Source organism: Hyla sarda, chromosome 7 (genome assembly GCF_029499605.1).
Source record: "Hyla sarda isolate aHylSar1 chromosome 7, aHylSar1.hap1, whole genome shotgun sequence".
NCBI lineage: Eukaryota > Metazoa > Chordata > Amphibia > Anura > Hylidae > Hyla > Hyla sarda.
The window spans coordinates 52,554,826-52,579,163 of record NC_079195.1 but is presented as its reverse complement, the minus strand read 5'-3'; the positions used below and the strand labels follow the sequence as shown (position 1 = coordinate 52,579,163).

The window sequence follows — 24,338 nt, the reverse complement described above, 5'->3', positions numbered from 1 at the left end:
TTGTTTTATCTCCCTACCAGCTTTATGCCAATTTCTACAGCTCTGAGCATAATATAGGGCAGACAGATTCCCTTTAATTGATAGAATTCTGCCTGTCAGCAGTCACCATTAAAGAAAGGGAAGGATCGTATTATATGCTGCTTATACATTGACATTAGTACGCAGTAAGCTCATAAGCTCCCCCTAGTGCTGGAAGCAGGAAACCACAATGTTCTCATTTACCTCTGTCTCTAAGCAGGAAATCTGGACCTCTTGATCAGAAAAACAGAGATATGATTGATATGAATACATAAGAAATTTACACACAGTCAAAATCTGGAGATCAACATAACAATGTTATATGATGTTATAGAGATTCACAGCATAAGATCAGAAGGAGATTTTAAATGTCTAATCTTCATGTTTGTCACTTTTTATTATGAGTTTTATTGTTGTACTTAATGTAATATATTTTTATATTACTGATTTAATTTGCCCCCAGAGTATTAGAATGTATCCAGGAAGCTGTATGGAGCTTTAGCTCTGTACAATGGACATACTCCAGGTGCTGATATATGCTGCTTTGTGAGGCTATTCTCCCCTAGAAGCAATGCCTCTAAGTGAGAACATCTCTATAATACAGGAAAGCATGTTTCACCAATTCATATGGCATCAGACAGACTATGACTTCACAAAGGGATCAAGTTACATGCTGCCCATATACGTTTATCAGAAAAACCACAATCCACCTCCAAAAATGGAACTTCCGGCGCTGAGGGACCAGATAGAAGTGAAGTTCCATTTTTGGAGGTGGATTGTGGTTTTTCTGGTTACTTGTGGAATGGCAGCAGTGGGTGATTGATATATACCCTTCTCCATGTTGTGCTGGCTGTTGCACAACACTATATGTTAAGCACTCATTCCCTCTTGGCGTTTGTCATCATTGGTGATATTACACTATGGAGCGCTCCTTGTCTCCCTTTTTCCTATACGTTTATGGAATGGGAAGGAATCAGGAGAAGTTAGCTGCAGAGAGAGACAGAGGCTGCAGTACCTTGTAGTAAGTTATTTTTTTTCTTTCTAACACCGGAGTTGAATCACAGCATAAATTGCTCAATACTGACCTATAATGTCTTCCATGCTGCTGCCTGTGTCAGGCTAGGTTCACGCTATCTACTATTTTGCACGGTCAGCTCTGGTCAGAGGTTACAGCAGAGTTTAAGATCGAATATCCAAGAGCTCCATGGTGTCAAATGGAGAGTATGTGTTCTTCACTTTAGTCAGGATGGGAAATGTCTAATACTGGTCCCACTGTTGGTTACTCCTTTAGCACCATTTTTAGGTAAAGTTTTTGTTTAGTTTTTACTTCAAAAATACTACTTTAGACTACTGATAAGACGTAAAAAGGTGCCATAAAAGTTTGGTCAGGCACAGTGACATGGCAATGGGGAAGAAAATGCAGGATTACTACAGAAGGACATCAATGGAAAGATGGAAAGAATTCCTTATAGAAAAGGTTACAAGTTTTTTTTTTAAATCTTTGAGGTTATGGCACTGTTGTAGTAACACTGCAATTATACCCCAAATTGCAGGCAACATCATAGCTTCCTGACCTTCAGATAATGCAAACCTGTCTGTTATACTTGGAAGGTCATAAAAGGGATGAAGCATGACACTGATAACATATACTGGAATTTGGTTACATTTACCAGAATTGTAGAATCCACCATGAATGAACAATGATTTAGGTGTCTTAGTACATGGTATAACAGGTTTGTCCAAGATTAGTAAAATGGACCTGTTTCAAAACAGCACCACTCCTGTTTACAGGCTGTGTCTGGTATTGCAGCTCTGTTCCATTCACTTCATGTATCTGAACTACAAGACCACACATGACCCAAGGACAGAGGCTGTTTTTTTGAAGAAAAAGAAAAGAAAAAAAAGCATACAAGTACTTCAAATGCTGGATAAACCCCTTGATGGAAGAGGAATGAATTATGGATGTGATCGAAAATTCTCAGGGGACTAAAATTGTGTTTCTATGGGATAATGGTGGAAATCATTTTTTAAAAATGAAAGAAGCGATCTGATAGGTTACTATGGGCAACTGGTCGACTTTTCCTCTGCACAGGGTGCAGCAGAATCCCATTTAAATTAATGAAACTCTAATGCAATAGAATTTCCGAGCGGATTTTTTTTACTTGGAAATTCCGCATTGTGATATATATGTGAATGGAAGTCGCTGAATGAGCAGCAGCCTCACCTGATAGAATGGGTGTGAAGAAACACTGATTCTACCTATTAGACAGTGATATAATATTCTGGGAGTATCCCAAAAACAAGAATAACAGCAAACAACTAAGATTACTATGTTAAAGGAGATATCCAGCCTAAAGAGGTAAAAATGAACACTTAAATAAGATATCTATAGGCCCACCATGACTCCACAAGGCATCCTAGCTGATTTGTTTCATAGCCCCCTAAACAGACTGCAATAAAACTACACAAACCATCAGACCCTGTTCTTGTTCCCTGTGTGAGCTGCAGGGAGGGGCTGCCTATGAAAGCTGAGCAGGTCACATGGTTAGGGAAGCAGTGAATATAGATGAGGGAGGTATATACTCAGCAATGATTACACTCGTACCTTGAAAAGTTGTATAACTATTATGTGCAACTATATAAAGGTATTTTTTTGGCTGGCATTCTCCTTTAAAGTAATGCCCCCCTTTGATTACTGTGGGCTCAATATTCAGTAGAATTTAATATCTTTGTATATATCTTCTTGATGTTTATACTGTACTCGCTAATTTTTCATTTCTCTAGGCCAGTGTTTCCCAACCGCCATGGCTCCAGCTTGGTAGTTATAGTTTTGCAACAGCTGGAGCCACCCTGGTTGAAAAAAACTGCTCTAGGCTATGTAATGTGTTGCTGTATAACCAGAACCTGTTAGCAAGTTGCTGTTGACAGATCTAATGTCTTTGTGTGACATTTCCGAGTATCTGACAGAATACCCACAATACAGAGTCTGGACCACCATGTTATGCAAGACACAAACCCTCGAACATTTGTCACACTCTAGTCTTCCAATGTCACATTCTATGTTCACCAAAGATCTGAATATTTCATATATTTTTTACAATACAAAATAGACACTGGAATCACAGATGTAGCAGAGCTGAATTTGTCATTTGCCCTTTGTGCACAATGATGACTAACAAATAGCTAAAGTAATAGCTTTACTCACTTTGTTAGTACCTACAGCAGTGTTTCCCAACCAGTGTACCTCCAGCTGTTACAAAACTGTAACTCCCAGCATGAAATTTAAACAACAACAAAAAACGTGGTCTCAAATGGCTGGAGGTGCTCAACCCCAAATGCGGTTGTGCATTTATACTGGGGGAGCAGATCCTGCCCTTGTAGTCCGTTGCTAGGGGCGATCCCCAGCATAAAAATGCATACAATGGAGGATGCCTGCAGCGGACTACAAGTGCCACAATAGAATCCTACACCAGATGGACGGTGTGGATGTGTAACAATTAGAATACAATACAGGAATATGGGTGCACTACTGTGATAGATGTATACAATGACATTGGCTATCCCTCAACACTGATGTTAAAATTGAGACATTAGCCAGTATATCCTTATATGAAGGACATACCTGAGCCCGCATACCAACCCGCAGAAACCTTGGCGTTGGTGTGCGGGCTCTGGTGTATCCTTCATATAAGGATATACTGGCTAATGTCTCAATTTTAACATCAGTGATGAGGAATAGCCAATGTCTTGTCTACATCTACCACAGAAGTGCACCTAAATTCCTGTATAACTCAGATGCCCAGAAACCCAGCAGAAAGTTTTGCAACAGCTGGAGGCACACTAGTTGAGAAACAATGACCTATAGAGATGTTATGATGAATGCCAAATACAGAGTTATGCAAAAACTTACTGTGCACCTATAGGTGACCAAAGAAGTAAACTCTATTCGATGCATTCAAGACCCTTTCACTTTTTTTGCATTTTGTTAAGGCATTGTGCTAAAATCTCTGCAAATTTATTAAAAATAAAAAGCAAAATTTAGGGTGGACATTAGTGTTCAGACCCTTTACTATGATACCTGAAATTTAGCTCTGGGGCCTCCGGCTTTTATTGATCATCTCTGAGATGTTTCTACACCTTGATCGGAGTCACCTGTGATAAATTCAGGTGATTGGACACCGGATGACAATGCATATCAGAGCAAACACCAAGCCATGAGTGGGAAAATACTGCCTGTACAGCTCAGCCACAGGCTTGTGTGAAGCCACAGATCTGGAGAAGAGGGGACAAATATTTCTGCTGCATTGACAGATCCCAAGAGCACAATGGCCTCCATAATTCTTAACTGAAAGAAGTTTGGAACAACCAGGCCACACCACCAAACTATTGTAAGTAATCAGGAAAAAGGACCCTAGTGAGAAAACCCAATGGTCACTCTGGCTGACCTTCATAGATCCTGTGTACAGATGGGAGAAACTTCCAGAAGGTCAATCATCACTGCTGCACTTCACCAATATGGACTTTATGCAAAATGGCCTGAATGACTCCTCTCCTCAGTAAACGACACATAAAAGAAAACCTAAAGGTCTCCCAGACTGTGATAAATAAGATTCTATGGTCTGGTGGAAACAAGATTTAACTTTTTGGCCTCAATTCTAAGTATCATGTCTGGAGGAAACCAGGCGCTGCTCATTACCTACCCAATGCTATCCCTTCAGCGAAGCATGGTGGGGGCAGCATCATGCTGTGAGGATAGGGAGACAGGTCAGGGTTCAGGGAAAGCTAAGACTAGAGCAAAGTACAGAGATTTTTTTAATGAAAAATTGACCAGAATACTGGGTGAAATAAAAAATAAAACACGCCATTTTGCCACTTTCTAGAGCTTCCGTTTCTATGCAGTGCACTTTTTGGTAAAAATAACACCTTATCTTTATTCTGTAGGTCCGTACAGTTACAAGGATACCCAATTCATATAGATTTTATTTTATTTTTCTACTTTAAAAATTATAACTACATGCACCAAAACCTGTACTCCCTGTGTCCTTAAAGGGGTACTCCGGTGGAAAACATATATTTTTTTATAAATCAACTGGTGCCAGAAAGTTAAACAGATTTTTAAATGACTTCTATTAAAAAATCTTTACTTCCAGTACTTTTTAGCAGCTGTATGCTACAGAGGAAATTCTTTTCTTTTTGAATTTCTTTTTTGTCTGACCACAGTGTTCTCTGCTGACACCTGATGCCCGTATCAGGAACTGTCCAGAGCAGGAGAAAAGCCCCATTGCAAACCTATGCTGCTCTGGACAGTTCCTGACATGGACAGAGGTGTCAGCAGAGAGCACTGTGGACAAGACAAAAAAAATCTCAAAAAGAAAAATTTTTCCTCTGTAGCATACGGCTGCTAAAAAGTGCTGGAAGGGTAAAGATTTTCTAAATAGAAGTCATTTACAAATCTGTTTAACTTTCTGGCACCAGTTGATTTAAAATTAAATGTTTTCCACCGGAGTACCCCTTTAAGTGGTTAATAGGCCCAGCCAGAGCCCTGACATGAACCCAATAGAACATCTCTGGAGAGACCTATAAATGGCTTCCACCAGTGACCCCATACAACCTAACAGAGCTTAAAGGGGTACTTTTTTTTTTTTTTTAATCAACTGGTGCCAAAAAGTTAAACAGATTTGTAAATTACTTCTATTAAAAAAATCTTAATCCTTACAGTACTTATTAGCTGCTGAATACTACAGAGGAAATGGTTTTCTTTTTGGAACACAGAGCTGTCTGCGGACATCATGACCACAGTGCTCTCTGCTGACATCTCTGTCCATTTTAAGAACTGTCCAGAGAAGAAGAAAATCCCCATAGCAAACATAAGCTGCTCCGGACAGTTCCTAAAATGGACAGAGATATCAGCAGAGAGCACTGTGCTCGTGATGTCAGCAGAGAGCTCTGTGTTCCAAAAAGAAAACCATTTCCTCTGTAGTATACAGACCCTAAAAAGTACTGGAAAGATTAGTATTTTTTAAAAGAAGTAATTTACAAATCTGTTTAACTTTCTGACACCAGTTGATTAAAAAAAAAAGTTTTCCTTGGGAGTACCCCTTTAAGAGGATCTGCCAAGAAGAATGGCAGAAAATCCCCAAATCCAGGTGTGTAAACCTTGTGTCCTCATCCCCAAGAAGACTGGAGGCGGAAATTGCTGCCAAAGGGCTCTAACTAATTCCTGCGTGAAGGGTCTGAATACTTATGTCACTGCAAGATTTTAGTTCTTCCTTCTTAAAGGGTACCTCTCATCAAATAAACTTTTGATATATTTTAGTTTAATGAATGTTGAATAACTTTCCAATAGCATGTTAATGAAAAATATGCTTCTTTCTATTGTATTTTTCCAGATCAGTCCTGTCAGCAAGCATTTCTGACTCATGCTGGAGTCCAAAACACTCAGAGCTGCCAGCCTGCTTTGTTCACAACCAAACAGGCTGTGAACAAAGCAGGCTGGCAGCTCTGAGTGTTCTCCTTTGTGAACAAAGCAGGCTGGCAGCTCTGAGTGTTCTCCTTTGTGAGCAAAGCAGACTGGCAGCTCGTAGTGTTTAGGACTCCAGCATGAGTCTGAAATGCTTGCTGCCAGGACTGGTAGGGAGACCCCTAGTGGTCATTTCTTCAAAGTGGAAAATTAAATAGAAAGAAGCATATTTTTTAATAACATGCAATTGTAAAGTTATTCTGCATATATTAATCTATAATACATCAAAAGTTTTTTTTGATGAGCGGTACCCTTTAAAGGAATTAAAAAAGATTTCTAATTTATTTTTATTTAAGCACAAGGCCACAACATAAAAATCACTCTGAATGCTTTTAAAGGAGGCAAATGTTCTGTCCAAAGCCTATGCCAGTGTTTTCCAAACAGTGTGTCTCCAGCTGTTGCAAAACTACAATTCCCAGCATGTCCGGACAGCCAAAGGCTGTCCGGGCATGCTGGGAGTTGTAGTTTTGCAACAGCTGGAGACACACTATTTGGAAAAGACTGTCATGGGGCCCAGTGACTTCTCGCTCACCTTCTACATACTCAGCTCTGCTACATCATCCTCTTGTTACATCATCTGTAATATAACTTTCTTTAAATGGAGGGTGAAATACTTTGAAATAGGAAATAAAATGACATTTTATTCGTCAGATTTGGCATCCGATGCTTTGAAACACTGTTTTCTGCTTCATCCTCCCAATGGTGGTTTACTGGGGTAACACAGATTTTTGGTGTTCCCTATAAAGATACAACATACAGAATGGTTACAATTTACAATCAGCCTGCACGTTTACAATATAAATGTATAGCATAGAACTTTCCATTACTAGAAAGACCCAAATACAGTGTAGTAATAAAACTTAAACAAAACCTAAACATACCCTCTGCAAAGCTTGTAAAAAGATGTGAGGGGCATGATTTATAGAAAGGGTGCTTATGGGCCTCATTGTTGGATTGTGCTGCTTAAAGGGGTATTCCAGGAAAAAACTTTTTTATATATATCAACTGGCTCCAGAAAGTTAAACAGATTTGTAAATTACTTCTATTAAAAAATCTTAATCCTTTCAGTACTTATGAGCTTCTGAAGTTAAGGTTGTTCTTTTCTGTCTAAATCCTCTCTGATGACACCTGTCTCGGGAAACATCCAGTTTAGAAGCAAATCCCCATTTTTCCCGAGACAGGTGTCATCAGAGAGGATTTAGACAGAAAAGAACAACCTTAACTTCAGAAGCTCATAAGTACTGAAAGGATTAAGATTTTTTAATAGAAGTAATTTACAAATCTGTTTAACTTTTTGGAGCCAGTTGATGTATATAAAAAAGTTTTTCCTGGAATACCCCTTTAATGGACTTCATTCAAACTATGATATAATGTGCATTACAAATACAGAGTATACAGTATTTGGGTGCGTTCCCACACGGCGTATACACAGCGTATTTGACGCTGCGCAAAATTTACAGAAGCAGTGGGAAATATGCTGCTTATCCCTTGCTCACTATACACACAGGTCTTTCCAGCGGCAGCCCTATGCGTGTAGTGAGTTTTAGAGGCGGGGCCGTGTGCCGGCGTGACTGTGAAGCGCGGCTCCGCCTCCAAAACTCACTGCACACATAGGGCTGCCGCCGGAAAGCCCTGTGTGTATAGTGAGCAAGGAATACGCAGCGTATTTCCCGCTGCTGCGTGGGAACGCACCCTTAAGAGTTTGGTAAAAAATGCTGATGCTATATAAAACTTTAAAACTCTATTAAATGGGCACTGTCATTAAAACTAAAGTTTGCTATTGCACTCCTTATGGTAAATAAAAAAAAACTTTCTAATGTACTTTGGTTAAAAAAAAAAGTGAAGTTTTCTCTGTTTTATTTGTGTTTAAAAAAGCTGCCACTAGGTGTCTCCCTACGTGTCCAGAGCACATTTCCCCCTATCTCTTGCACAGACTTTGGACTCCTGCTGGCCTGGCAGAAGTCCAAAATCAGGAAACGCAGTCTGGAGTACTGAAGGGTGTGTGCAGCCTTAGCGAATCATAGCTCATCTCATACTGAACTGCTCTGGGCTGTGTATGGCTGTATGGCTTCAGATGATGTTACGCCTGCTGGGGAACATATCCCTTCCCAGTCTGTGAATCTGAATACAGAGCAATATCATGGTAGAACACTAAAAAATAAAAATAAAGGCGGGGGGGGGGGGGGGGGTTTAAAATTTAACAAGATCATGAGAGGTACTCTTTAAGTGTATAATGGATATCTGAGGGAGACTGGACATAAAGTACATGCATGGCAATATGACTGGGTGTGCCTTAGTCTGGTTATACAATTTGCTATAGCTACTATTGATTTTAACCTTTTTTTTGTGATATCAAAGAGCACCCAAATGATAAAATAATAAGTAACCATACTGTATAGAACCCAAATAACTTCCCCAATCACAAAAGTATGTGGAGTAGTTTTTTTCAAGTTCTGTTGCCTTTTCACAGTTTTCATACTATACAGTTGTAACGTATTAAGGTCAAAATGAGCCTATATTATTCTCCTCATGTGGCCGAATGTATTACCCTGTATTTGTGATGCAGAAAAGCCATCTAAATCTAGTGGACGGAGAAAAGCTATTTAAATCATGGCATATTATTTACACCAGGATTTATCATGTGCAATTTTTGAAACATTGGAAAGAGTTAACTAGTGATGCTGAGCATCTATAGTAACTCCTTCTGGGCAATACAGTATATAGCTCTCTGTAGAGATAGCTATATACTGTATACAATAAGGGGCTGCTCACATACCCACCTGGTTCCCGTCTGTTATTTCATCTTCTGTAGCCCCGCCTCTAGTGACATCATGGTTACTAGAGGCAGGAATGCAGGAGATTACAGTACAGACAGATGGGTAAGTGATGCTTTATTCAAAATTCTAAAATTCACAAATTTTTTACATCCTTTTTTTTTTTTTTTTTTAAAGACATTTTACTAACCATTCTTTTGTGTTTCCTTTTTCTTGATTCAAATCCATGTATCCTGTGCACTATATCAGATTTGGTGGATTACTTTGATGACTAGCTTTTTTTTTCAATTTTTTTCTTAATAACATGGATAGTGAGAGTCGTTTGGGGGGTGTATTTTTTGAAGGTGTTGCTTTTTTTTTTTTTTTTTTTTTACTTTATAGGCTGATAGACAGCATCCATTAACAAGCAATAGCACCAAAAACAGCTATCACTAAACTCCCATAAATAACCTGGTACCACCGCCACAGGGGTATCTGAAAGAGCCATTACCAACAGGCCAAGAGCATCATGAATGGTGCTGCTTTGGTTGGCATCTGGCTGTTTGAAAAATAGGGGGAATCCCACACATTTTTTTTATTTATGAAAATAGTATAGGTCTGAAATAAGAAAGAAGAAAACACACAAAAAAATTGTTAGTACATATTGGCGCTCTCCCCAGTAGAGAAAAGTGCACACAAATTTATGTCTGTGTTCACACATAACATTTTTAACTTGCCGTTAAAAAACAAATAAAAAAAAATTAAAATTTCAGCATGTTTAAAATGCTGTTTGAGAACACAGCATCACTTACAGATCCAGATTCCTGTCTGTTCTTTATTGTAATCTGCAGTCCTGCATTTAGTAAACATGACGTCACTAGAGGTCTGGCTACAAAAGAAAGAAAACCAGACAGAAACCCGTACTGGTAAGTAAAGGCTCCTGACTGTATACATGGCTATATCTTATATAGCCAACATAGAGTAAACTAAAAGTGCTCAGCATTACTAATTAACCCCTTTAGTGCTGGGCCAGTACAGAGTGATCAGTACATCAGTGGGGGACAAACACTATCCAGAGCTACGGTATATAGAAATCATTGAATATTGCTTGTCCCCAAAGAGTTAAAAGGGGTACTCCAGTGGAATTTTTTTTTAATCAACCGCTGCCAGAAAATTAAGCAGATTTGTAAATCACTTCTATGTAAAAATTTTAATTATTCCAGTACTTATCAGCTGCTGTATGCTCCAGAGGAAGTTCTTTTTGAATTTATTTTCTGTCTGACCACAGTGCTCTATGCTGACATCTCTATCCATGTCAGGAACTGTCCAGAGCAGGGTAGGGTTGCTATGGGGATTTGCGCCTGCTCTGGACAGTTCCTGATATGGACAGATGTGTCAGCAAAGAGCAGTGTGGTAAGGCAGAAAGGAAATTCAAAAAGAAAAGAACTTTCTCTATAGCATACAGCTGCTGATAAGTACTGGAAGGATTAAGATTTTTTAATTGAAGTAATTTACAAATCTGTTGAACTTTCTGGCACCAGTTGATTTAAAAACAAAATTGTTTTCCACCTGAGTACCCATTTGAGTAGCAATGCAAGTTACTCCCTCCCTTAAGTGCCCATGTGAAAGAGCATCCAGCAGAGTCACTGGGGTGAATCGACAGGGAAGGTGCCCACCTGTTACAGGGAGAGGGGTTTTCCCCCATATATAGACCACAGTAGATAGTTTCCACCTGTAAGTAGTTTCCACCAATGATCATACACTGACCATCCACTAAAAGGATAGACAATAAACTAAAAATCTTGTAAACCCCTTTAAACATTGCCAATACTAAGCTTTACTATCAATTCCAATATAAGTCCAGCATCCATCATTGTGGCTACACTGTGTGCAGTTTTTTTTAATAGCACAGTATTGTGGCTGGGTTCCATGTGTCTCAATTCCATTACTTACATCTGTCTTTACATAACTTACTTATTGTAGAGCATACATGGCTTTTTTGGCCACATTTCATATGCAATCTGTAGACCAACTATAGAACATTTATCAATATTGAACGCAGTTTACTATGATGTCGGATTAACCCTTATGTTAGACGGTGTCAGTAATTATGTAACAATGAATAATTCATCATCATAAGAACCTTTCACATCCAGATAGTGATGTCTACAGCAACATTTACATTAAATATTCATGGGTGGATTTTATCTTCTAGAAGGACCAGATGTCATTAGACCATAAACCCATATACTGATGAATATAGATCTTTTGGCTTGTAAAACCGGAAAAACTGGTTACTGTAAAGCTTATACAGGTGCATACATGTCCACTAACAGGTAATCTGTGACCAGGTACTGTATGTACCGTATTTTTCGCCATATAAGATGCTCCGGCATATAAGACGCACCCAATTTTAAAGGATGAAAATCTAGAAAAAAAAGATTCTGAACCAAATACAATGTAAAGTATAGGACAGTGATCTTCAACCTGCAGACCTCCAGATGTTGCAGCCGTTGGCTGTACGGGCATGCCAGGAGTTGTAGTTTTGCAACATCTGGAGGTCCGCAGGTTGAAGACCACTGGTATAGGAGGTAATACTCACGTGTCCACGCCGCTCCGGACCCATCACCGCTCGTCACCGCTGCCCTGGATGTTGCCCTCCATTGCTGTCACCGCATCCCCTGGGTGTCCCCGTCGCTCCGGAATGTCTCTGCTGCCCGGTATCCTCACTCTCCGTCACCACCATCACGCCGCTACACACACCGCTCCTATTGGATGATGGGACGGCGTGTGCGATGACGTTATGACGTCGAAGGAGAGCGCCGGCCATGCAGGGGATCCCGGCACGGAGCAGACACCGATGAGGCAGGTAAGGTCCCTCACGGTGTCCTGTAAGCTGTTCGGGATGCCGCGATTTCACCACGGCGGTCCTGAACAGCCCGACTGAGCAGCCGGGTTAGTGTCGCTTTCGCTTCAGACGCGGCGGTCAGCATTGATCGCCGCATCTGAAGGGTTAATACAGGGCATCACCGCGATCGGTGATGTTATGTATTAGCCGCGGGTCCTGGCCGTTGATGGCCGCAGGGACCGACCCGATAGGACAGGGTTTTAATGTGTATTTGCCGTATAAGACGCACCAACTCCCCCCCCTCCCCCCCCAGTTTTGGGGAAGAAAAAGTGCGTCTTATACGGTGAAAAATACGGTACTTTCCACCCCCCAGGACAATTCATGCAACATCTGTCTGTTTTTTGGTGGATCTGGACTAGGTTACTCCATCCATCAATTTTGCTGATCTTTTACAAGGCAAAAAATACATATGCAACAAAACACATATATCTGTGTCACATCAGTGTAGTGTTGTACCTGCTTTTAGGCAAAGAAGAGATGTTGTTGATTCTGGTAAAAAAATTCCATCTTTATTGAGTCAGGATTCAGTAACATGTAGCAGTAAAAACAAAAACAAGACCAGCAATGGCCAATCCCTTTGGGTCTTACTAATAAAATATTTACAAAAATGTGAGGGGTGGACTCCTATTGTATAGCGCCCCCAGCCACATATAACTTTTTTTTCCTTATCCCCGAACAACACAATTAAAGTTCAGGTTACAGAATACTCAAAGGGGAAGTATTCTTGGAAAACTACAACTTGTCTAAATTAAGTATATATATATATATATATATATATATATATATATATATATATATATATTCATAAAGCTTTTTGAAAATATATATTGTTTTATTTGAATGTATGCAACTATTTACAAAATTGAAATCTTGATATTTTTATATACTGTTTCATAATGAAAACTTTTCCCACTTCCCATGCTCTGAAGCTAATTCTTCAGCTTTACTATGTAGACTGTGACAGAGTCAGCAAAGTGTAGGAGATTTAATGACAGCTGGTTGCCTAAACAAGGCACGACAGTAAATATATTCAACTATATGCTACATGTTAGTTCTGCCAACATTTCTTTTGATCCTTCCATACACAGACACAAACATTTGGTTCAGTCAAGCATTTATATGTTCTGAATAGAGAGAAGAGCGGTAAGCTGTTGTCAGACTTCTTTGGGAGAAGCTTATCTCTGAGAGAGCAAAGGAATTAGGCTGTTAAAATCCTACATGCCCAACCGTCCTCTCCTCGACATCATATGTGAAGGGGGAGACTCAGGAGTCCCATAACATTAGACAGTTGTTCGGTCCAACCAAAAATGACAGGTTTGGCCCACTTTATTTTAAAGGGGTACTTCGGCGCTTAGACATCTTATCCCCTATCCAAAGGATAGGGTATTAGATACTTGATCACGGGGGTCTCGCCGTTGGGGACCCCCGTGATCTTGCATGCAGCCCCCCGTTAAAATAAGTCCCCGGAGCACGTTCGATCCGGGTCTGATTACAGGCGATCACAGGGCCGTAGCATTTTGACGTCATGGCTCCACCCCCTCAATGCAAGCCTATGTCACACACAGCTGTCACGCCCCGTCCCATAGGCTTGCATTGAGGGGCCCCGTGATCGCCAGTAATCAGACCCGGAGTGAATGTGCTCCGGGGACTGATTTTAATGGGGTGCTGCGTGCAAGATCACGGGGGTCCCCAGCGGCGGGACCCCCGTGATCAGGCATCTTATCCCCTATCCTTTGGATAGGGGATAAGATGTCTAAGCGCCGGAGTACCCCATTAAAGGCACCTTATCAAAAAACTTTTGACATGAGACATGTCAGAAATTTTCATTTGTCATTTGTTAGACCTACCAATTCCATAGTATTTGGCTGAGCCCTGCTTCTCCTTGCTCTCTGTGCTCACGACACAAGATGGTTCCACAGTCCATAGAGTTACATTATGAGATATCGGTCATGTGGCATAGAGCCAAGTAAGACTTCATCTTATTATTGAGAGTAAGATTAATACGTAAAACATTCCAGCATTCCAGAAAGGGGGACTTAAAGGGGTACTCTGGTGAAAACCTTTTTTCTTTTAAATCAACTGGTGGCAGAAAGTTAACATATTTGTAAATTACTTCTATTAAAAAATCTTAATCCTTCCAGTACTTATTAGCTGCTGAATGCTACAGAGGAAATTCCTTTCTTTTTGGAACACTGATGACATCACGAGCACAGTGCTCTCTGCTGACATCTCTGTCCATTTTAGGAACCATGCATAGCAGATGTATGCTAAGGGCAGCATGGTGGCTCAGTGGTTAGCACTGCTGCCTTGCAGTGCTGGGGACTTGGGTTTAAATCCCACTAAGGACAACATTAAATAAAGCGTTATTATTATTATAATAACATCAGCAGAGAGAACTGTGCTCGTGATGTCATCAGTGTTCCAAAAAGAAAAGAATTTCCTCTGTAGTATTCAGCAGCTAATAAGTACAGGAAGGATTAAGATTTTTTAATAGAAGTAATTTACAAATATGTTTAACTTTCTGCCACCAGTTGATTTAAAAGAAAAAAAGGTTTTCACCGGAGTACCCCTTTAATTTAAGGCAGAACTTGTTTAAGGAAAAGCTTGATTTCCGTGACCCTGCCGGTATGATCCCATCATTATCACAAGAGGTAAAGAGCTGAGTAATAGCCACTTATGGGCCGTTTATTGGTCTAGCTATGGCAGATAAGATGTGTAGCTGAGGAGGCAGGAGGCTGACAGATGGCCGGCCTATCAAGTCTGTAGCAGCTGTGTGGTATCTTTACACGGAGCGGCCTTTATCATGTTAATGACAATGTTTGACTCCTTGACTTTAATGCAACCGACCGGCTACACAGATACTAAATGTATAATCCAATTCATGGAAGGGATCAAGAAGGAATTAAATGATGTACAAAGCGGGAGACAATATACTTCATTTTGAAATAGCCTAAACTTGATTTAGGGTATATAGGAGCCTTATGGTCTTAATTTAAATACTCAACAGTGTTATAAGGGGCAGATGTAAATGTAGCAGAGCTGAATTTGATCTATTAACTTTTTGCATTGCGACAACCCACAGAGACAAGAAGAAACTTCAGTAGGTTTACTCGTCATCCTTTGAAAAACGTATATAAGGGTCTGTTCATACTAGCGTCGCATGGATATGCTGGGTCCCAATAGAGCAGTTTGACTTTGATCACACAGTGGCTATTTTTTAGATGGACAGTCTTTAAATGTGCCAGATTTATCGCAGAGTGTATCAGGCTGATTGATAAATCTGTCATGTCTGAAGACTGTTTAAAGGGGTATTCCTGGCAAAAATATTTTATCCCCTATCCAAAGGATAGGGGATAAGATGTCTGATCACGGGCGGCCAGCTGCTGGGACCCCCCGCGATCTCCCTGCAGCACTCATATTCTATGCGGGTGCTGAATCTCCAGTTTCGGAAACCTCCGGGTTTCCGGGACTGGGGACGTGACGTCACGCCACGCCTCCTCCATTCATGTCTATGGGAGGGGGCGTGATGGCTGTCACGCCTCCTCCCATAGACATGAATGGTGGGTGCGTGGCGTGGCGTGATGTCACGTCCCCAGTCCCGGAAACCCGGAGGTTTCAGTCTCTGGAGATTCAGCCTCTGGAGATTGTCCTTCATCCCCTGTCTTCTTCAGGCTTTTGGTGCCCAACACGTCACACTGTGGCTTAGCTAATCACTGGATGCAGCAATGTCCTGCCTCAGCTAGTGATAGGCTAAGTGGCAGTGTGATGTGACAGGCCCGGACACAAGGCAGAAGGCCAGGCAAGCCTGTTATTTTCAGCCATTTCATCCATCTTTAGCTTTTGGTCCATTTTTCAGCCATTCATGGTTCAAATTGAGGCTCCAGAAACATTGCGAAAACAATGTGACAGCTTTTCTTTTGTAGCCATCTTTTGCTAAAATAACAGCTGTTAAATAATACAATGTGTGCAGTACCAGCAGTTCTTTTCCACAGAGTTACACAGATAGAGATATAGAGAGATATAGATAAATAAATAGATAAGAGATAAATACTGATACATAGGGCAGGGATATGTGAATCCCTAAACTCACAGCCACTTTCCCTGCCTACTTAAGTTTTCCCCCTAAGCAACAGAACCTTAACTGGATGACAGTCCCTGTTTTGAGTAACTGCAAGGGCATAGATAAGTCCAATAAAATAAATTACACTCCACACAAGTCAGGGAAGCAGGTCAGGACACAATGGGTTAACAAGCACAGCACATGATACAAAACATATGGGACAAAATGTAATAAAACTGGATAAATTTGCAGTACCAATATGCAATAAAGAAGAATAGTTGGATCACTTAGCCAAGGGTCAAAATATACAAGATAGAACAATCAAGAAGAAATACAAAAGCTAGTGCAGATAGACACCAACACAAGCAATGATTGAACAAACTAGCTGGATATAAATATCCACCTGAGAAGGGAAAGGACACTGAAGCCAGATGAGATTGGCTAGTAGTCCAATCTCTATGACTGGCCCAGGGTTGAGGGGAATTTAACCCTTCTGCTGAAACCAGATCCATTCATTACAGATAACTTGTAGATAGAGATAGATATGAGATAAATAAACAATGACAGTAAACTATCTAAATACTGCCATACCATGACTGTCCCAATATTTATTAATTCTTGCAATTGATTCTTTATGTCTACGTTTGGCTATAACACTATCCCCTCTATAGCACTAAAATAAAATGTTATTTTTGCTTATTTAAATGTTTCTTAATTAAAACCGAGACCCCAATCTCCTTATTTATGATCCTGGGGTACAGGGATTGGAGCTTTATGCGAGCGATGTCCATTAGGAATGAGAATTGTTTCGTTTACTGAGCGTTTGTACAATTAGCAGTGATGGATTGGTGGTGCAGATGTTGGGGCCACTGTCCCGGGAGCCCCATCAATGGCCTTTGTTATACTTTATGCTTGGCAGCAACTTAATAATGTGCGAATTGCCGACCATACCACATAATTCTTTAATTCAAAGCAGAGGCAGACGGAGCAGTGACAAGGGCAAAGCCAAGTTGAAATGCCAGACACAAACATTGCATAAAAGGAATGAAACATGATGTTGTTTTAACAGTCCTATTCATATATTCATAAAGTATTTCTAACAGTGGCTCACTTGATACACCTATCACAATATATAATATGTATGTGTATATATATGTATATATATATATATTTTTTTTTTATATGTATATATATATATATATATATATATATATATATATATATTGCTAAGATATATGTTTAATAGAAGCATGGTTGTAAGGGGGACTATTTTCGTTACATGCCATCTGATGTAAGGGGTACATAAGTAGCCTAGGACACACATAAGACACCAATATTAGAAATGGCACATGGTAGCCGGAGGGCCCAAATGCTCATTTTGCACTGAGGGCCAGTAGCATTACATCACCCCTCGGTATCGAATGTTGCATGCCACAATATTTTTGTTCCATATGGATAACCTCTGTATTAGGGATGTTGGAGTAAACCAGTGGTCTGACGTTAAAGGGGTACTCTGGAGGGGAGGGGAGGGTAAAGTTTTAAATCAACTGGTGCTAGAAAGTTCTACAGATTTGTAAATTACTTCTATTTAAAAATCTTAATCCTTCCTGTATTTATCAGCTGCTGTATACTCCAGAGGAAGTTGCGTACTTCTTTCCAGTCTGACCACAGTGCTCTCTGCTGACACCTCTGTTCATCTCAGGAACTGTCTGGGGCAGGCGAGGTTCACTATGGGGATTTGCTCCTACTCAGGACAGTTCCTGACAGTTCCTTTTGTCTCTTTACAATATGTCTGTTTTTTAACACCATAGTATGAACAAACAATGTGTTGTGTGCAAGCAGCCAGTTGTCAGCCTTAAGGTCTATCACATGGCAGAATTTCCGCTTGTAGAATTCTGTCTCAAATTTAAGCCCATAGGCTTCAAAGTGATTCTGCACTCCCATTCAAACTTCTGAATTTCTGCTTGCCAATATCGTGAGATAAAAAAGGAAAAAACAGGGGGCGCTCCCTTGAAATGTATATCAGCTCGGTGTGAACCCTCCAACACACCTAAGTGATATACTCACCTGTGGGGTGATGGCACTATGAGACGCAGATCGCGGGAGTCACGGTTCACAGGTGGTAGTAGGCAAGAATGGGAGTAGATGTGGTTTGGGCGGCTGCACTTGGACCGGTTCTGGACTTCGTAAGGAAACCAGCAGAGTAATGTGTTATACAAGAGCAAAAGACGGTATTGGAGGCGCTGCTCATAGGGTGGTCACAAAGGGTAGTACACAAGTCAGCAGAGGACAATCTTATTTTATTTGTGGCAAAGTGGACGACGCGTTTTGGCACACTAGGTGCCTTCCTCAGGAGTAGGATATAGCGTTGTTCAAATAGCTAGTAGGATATATAGTAACATATGTAAAAAAAAAATAAAATTACATAGAAAATACATACAAAATATTTAATGATACAATTCATTAAAAAAATTTGCTCCGGTTACGGATAAAATTGTGTAAGTTGCTCAGTTATGCAAATAAATAGAGAATAAAACAATGTTTATAAAAGTCAGGTGATATGTTGTGAAGATGATGAGTAGTACATGTAGGCACATATATTAGAGGGTTTATATTTATAATGGAAGTTACATCATTGTTAGTATAATGCTGATTTTACAGATAATGTAGATAAGAACTGTGGTGTACAGGTAATAGGTACAATGCTGGTTGTGGATTACAAACTCTGGTATACAAAGCTAATTTTAATATACTCAGGTGGAGTTCTAGTAATACCATGGTGTACACTATCTAGATAGTGAAGAATACTATGTACATCCGCAGAATCAATAAAACAATAAAATGCCCAGAGGTTATGATGATGTGGTGTGCAGGGTTTGTCATCAGTGGGTTGGAACTAAGGCCCTGTGCAATGTTCGGAATTGGTGTGGAATCTGTGTGGAAATTCCGCAAGTGCAATTTCAAAAGGTTGAATAGGACCTTAGAATCACATAGAAGTCTATGGGCTTTAATTTGAGACAGAATTCTGCACAGAGGTTTGCTATGGGGATTTGTTTATACTTTGGACAGTACCTGACATGAACAGTGATGTCAGCAGAGAGCACTGTGGTCAGACTGGAAAGAACTACACAACTTACTCTGTAGCATACAGCAGCTAATAAGTACTGGAAGGATTCAGATTTTTAAATAGAAGTAATTTACAAATCTGTATAATTTTCTGCCACCAGACGATTTGAACCCTGAACCCCTGGAGTACCCTTTAAAAAAAAAAAAAAAAACTGCCACAGAAAGCTGTATGTGGGAAGCTAAGCCAAGTGCCACTGTGATGTAGTTTTTAAATACCGTGCTAGAATTTTAGGTAAGTAATGTTGGCTTTGCATTATTGGAATCTCTGGACTATCAGATGACATAGTAAAGGTAGCAGATAGCAGTGGAGGCTACTATTGAGTTGTGGCTACTTTAGTAATTGATTTAGTCTCGACAAGTAAATTGCAGCTGTCGTCTGGCACTCGAAAGAACAAAGCCCGGGTCCTCACCTGCAGCAAACATCCGTGTAAGGGGTCAGAGAAATTCTGTCACAGACAAGCAAGCATTTTGCTACAAGCGTTTCCAGACGAATGGATCGAGACAGCGGCAATTCTGACATTATGCTGAGTGACAACTATGAAGCCTTACAATGGAAGAAACAAAAACTGCTGGGCAAGTGGCTCACACGATTACATTTCAGGCCGTGTTTAAAGGCGACATGAGTCTGGGGGGTTATTCAGCAAAATGTCCAAATATCATACCGCACACTGGGTGCTGGACCAGTTACATGTCATATACTGTATAGCAGGGGTCCTCAAACTTATTAAACAGGGGTCCAGTTCACTGTCCCTCAGACTGTTGGAGGGCCGGACTATAGTAAAAAAAAAAAAAAAAAAAAAAACTATGAACAAATTCCTATGCACACATATATCTTATTTTGTGGACTACCCCTTTAAGTACGCAGCACAGTTCCCCCCCCACATTAGGTTGGCAGTATCGTTCCCCCCACATTAGGTTGGCAGTATAGATCCCCCACATTAGGTTGTAGATCCCCCACATTAGGTTGGCAGTATAGTTCCCCCCACATTAGGTTGTAGTTCCCCACATTAGGTTGGCAGTATAGTTCCCCCACATTTAGTTGGCAGTATGTTCCCCCACATTAGGGATGGCAGTATAGTTCCACCACATTAGGCTGGCAGCATAGTCCCGTCCCCCCCCCCCCCCCGCATTAGGTTGTAGTCTTCACACATTAGGTTGGCAGTATAGTTCCCCCACATTTAGTTGGCAGTATAGTTCCTCCATATTAGGCTGGCAGTATAGTTCCCCCCACATTAGGTTGGCAGTATAGTTCCCCCACATTAGGCTGGCAGTATAGTTCCCCCACATTAGGCTGGCAGTATAGTTCCCCCACATTAGGCTGGCAGTATAGTTCCCCCCCACATTAGGTTGTAGTTCCCCCACATTAGGCTGGCAGTATGAGGTCAGTATATGTGGACAGGATATAAGGACGGAATATGTGGTTGGGATATGAGGTTGAAATATGAGGTCGGGATATGAGGAGGGGATTTGGGGTGGGGACATGAGGAGGGGATATGGGGTCAGGATTTGAGGACGGGATATGAGGACAAACGTTTTCTCCTTTGTTGCTTTTCCTCCCCCACAAGGATTAGGTAGGAAAAACCGGGCAGCGCCGGGTACTCAGCTAGTTATGGAATAAATTAAAGACTTTCAGGTGGCAGGAGGCCCCACCCCTACAGCTAAGCCCATCTCCTTTTTGGAAAAGTGCTTTGAGTAGCACAAAATTGGAAATAGTGGGAAATGCTAATGCACAAGTGTGCACCAAAATGCTTACAAAAATCCCCTTCCATAGACTTTTTGTAGCATCTACAGTTTCTAGTGTTTGTACAGTCACACGATTATGTAGTGGGGGTTTTTCATATTAGACAATGTAACTTGAATGTGAGCATATCGTCTTTTTATAGTCACATTTTTTTAATTTACATCTTTCTTAGGCCTCCTTCACAATCTGCACTTTTTTCCCTGACAAAAATTCCATGAACTTCAAGCATTTTTTAGGGTTACAGTATATGTAGCGCTTACGCAGCGTATTTCATGCTGAGCAAAATGTGCTGCGCAGTGGGAAATACGCTACGTATTTTACAATCAGCATACACCCAAGGCTACCCGGCATCAGCCCTGTGTGTTCAGTGAGGTTTGGGGGCGGGGCCGATGCCGATGTGACTGTAACTTGCAGCCCCACCCCCAAACCTCACCGAACATACAGGGCTGCTACCGGGTAGCTCTGTGTGTATGCTTATTGCAGAATACTCTGCATATTTGCCGCTGCTCAGTACATTTTTCCGTAGCCTTAAAATGTTTTTGGTGGCATTTAAGTCTTATAGACTACTGTGGTATCCCGGTACTGTATCCTATCCGGTACCTGCGTGGGTGCATCCCCTTAGCCAGAGTCCCTAGGACGTCGGGGTCCCCATTGTCTAGTTCACCCCTAGTCACCTCTCATCCAGATAGTTATTGCTCCAATAGCTTACTTGGGAAGCATGTAAATATTATGTAAATGCCCTATAAATAGTTAATTACCTGTCTATAGCGTAAGAGGACCTGCGGGTCACGTGGTTAAGTGAACTGTATGGTATTTCTGCTTAAGGACCTTTGGAGGTCCTTGTGACGTAGTCAATCCCATCACTCATTGTAACAGTGAGTGACAGATGTTCGGACCAGATTAGCCCGGCCCCCTGCCCATATAAGGGAGCGGCGGCCATGTTCTCGCTCTCTTGTTCCTGTGCAAGCAAGCAAGAAGCATCTGCGCTGCTGAGATCAGTGAGTCTAGGCCTGAACCTCGCGGCGACAGCCGATAACTTCTAATTACTGAGTGTATCAATCCCCACGCACTCTGCAGGATCACCGGACCTTATCTATCCTCTAAATCAGGACGGATCTGCAACAACTACCCTAAATTCAGAGACTTTTAATATCATTCAAGGTCCGCAACAATTGTCAATCATTGAGCTATATAAAGACTGTATTCCTGTGACTGTCATTGTTCATTGGATGTACAGCAAGCACTTAAATGGGCACTGTCACCAACTTTATTTTTTGATATGTTGTAATACTTGTACTACAACATATCTCTAATATACTTTTATAATTAAATTTTTTTTTTTTTTTTTTTTTTATTAAAATGTTTTACATTTGAAAACCGGCCACTAGGGGTCTCCCTCCTAGTGGCCGGCTGCAGCCTGGCGTGATGTCACGCCTGAAAAAGGACTGATTTTGGCCTGGCAATCAGTCCTTTTTCAGTTAGGCTGCACTCGCTCCCTGCCTGTCAATCAGACAGGCAGGGAGCGAGCGCATTGGCTCCCCGGCCACTGGCTGGGAGGCCACTCTTCCCGCACATCGCCGCCGCCACCTCGTCGCCGCCGCTGTCCCTGCACGCCCGCTGCCAAACTCTGCAGTAAGTGTAATGAGGGAACGGGGTATGCGGGAGGGGGGTTTGTGATGGAGGGAATGCTGTATGCGGGGGGGGGGGGGGTTGTGATGGAGGGAATGGGGTATGGCGCGCGGGGGGGAGGGAACGGGCTAGCGCAGTCGCGCCGCATGTAACTAATAGTTTATCTACACAGGGTGTCAATAGATGTCAGGGCAAGCTGAGAGTTGTAGCGGTGAAACAGCTGGAGGCACCCTGTGTAGATGAACTAAGGGCGGAAGTCTCCCCCCAGCAGGCATCAGTGACGTGGTGCCTGCTGGGGAAGTCTGCCTGGTAGTGAGCATACTACCAGGCAGAAAAAAAGTTATTTTTAATATAGTAAAAATAAAAATTAAAAGCAGGGAGGGGGTTAGGGATAGATTGGCAATAGACAGGGACAGAAAAAAAAATAGGATGGTGGGAGCTACCCTTTAAATAAAGTTACCCAAGTTCAAGTACATTGTAGACCTCAGTCATTTCATTACATGCATCTGTCGTTTCTGAGAAGGGCGGTGATAGGCCGGAGGATTACCTCAGCATACTAGCCCTCAGCCTGGCGTCACGAATTATAGGGTTAACATTAACCCCTCATTTACCGAAACAATACCCCCACTACCAACACCCCCCAAGGGCTACCACACTACCTTATAGGAAAAATGCAAGAAGATAGCCAAACCTAGAGCATGCTGCATAAAAAATAATGGTACATACCAAAAAAGGCCTCTAGACCGGTGGTTTCCAAACTGTGGACCTCCAGCTATTGCAAAGCTCCAACAACCAGCATGCCCAGAGAGCCAACAGCCATTGGACCACAAAATACTGTGCCACAAAAAAAAGCAGTGAAACAGTTGCATGAAAATTTCAAGGTGAATGCATCTAAGACTGAGTTTACACAGCGTAAAATTAAGCGCACATTTTAAAATATGCGGAGATTTTCCTGGATGATGCAATTAGTGTAAATTTCAGAAAAAAACATTGCGTAAACTGAAATTCATGGGAAAAAAATTTTTCTATTATTATTTTCCTATATTTTCCTATGGACTGCAATGAAAGGTTTTCACATGGAGGCCCAGCACCTTTACAGTGATCCCTCAACTTACAATGGCCTCAACATACAATAGTTTCAACATACAATGGTCTTTTCTGGACCATTGTAAGTTGAAACCAGACTCAACATACAATGTACAGACAGTCCTGATCTGTGAAACGAGTCAATGAACTGACCAATCAGAATGGGCATTCAGTGGTAAAACACCTGTATTACTGAAGCGTATGCACTGACTGATGTCTGGTAGCACCCCCTACAGTACAGGGTGGCATTACATGTTCTGTACTACTCTTTGGGCCAGGGTTAGCTGCTCCTTTGGACACCAGGTGAGGACGGCTCCATGTTACTTTTTTTTTTTAGGACATTGCGTGCACTGTACAGGACCCCGAAGAAGCTCCTGTCCTCTACATAGACCAGTGTTTCCCAAGCAGGGTGCCCCCAGCTGTTGCAAAACTACAACTCTTATATATAAGGATTTGCTTTATCTATATTAGTTATCTATTTATTTTTCTTTAATTCT

At 41.3% G+C, this 24,338-nt stretch overlaps 1 protein-coding gene across 9 annotated transcripts in view; it reads right to left on the bottom strand.

The window, feature by feature from the left end:
• Positions 1-7,060: 7,060 nt before the first annotated feature.
• The window catches only part of JAKMIP3 (Janus kinase and microtubule interacting protein 3), a 195,219-nt gene continuing 177,941 nt past the window's right edge, over positions 7,061-24,338 (bottom strand). For all 9 annotated transcript variants that reach the window (XM_056529010.1, XM_056529011.1, XM_056529012.1 and 6 more), the window contains one exon: positions 7,061-7,276. The gene's annotated coding sequence lies outside the window, so the exon portion shown is untranslated. The remainder of the gene's footprint in view (positions 7,277-24,338) is intronic.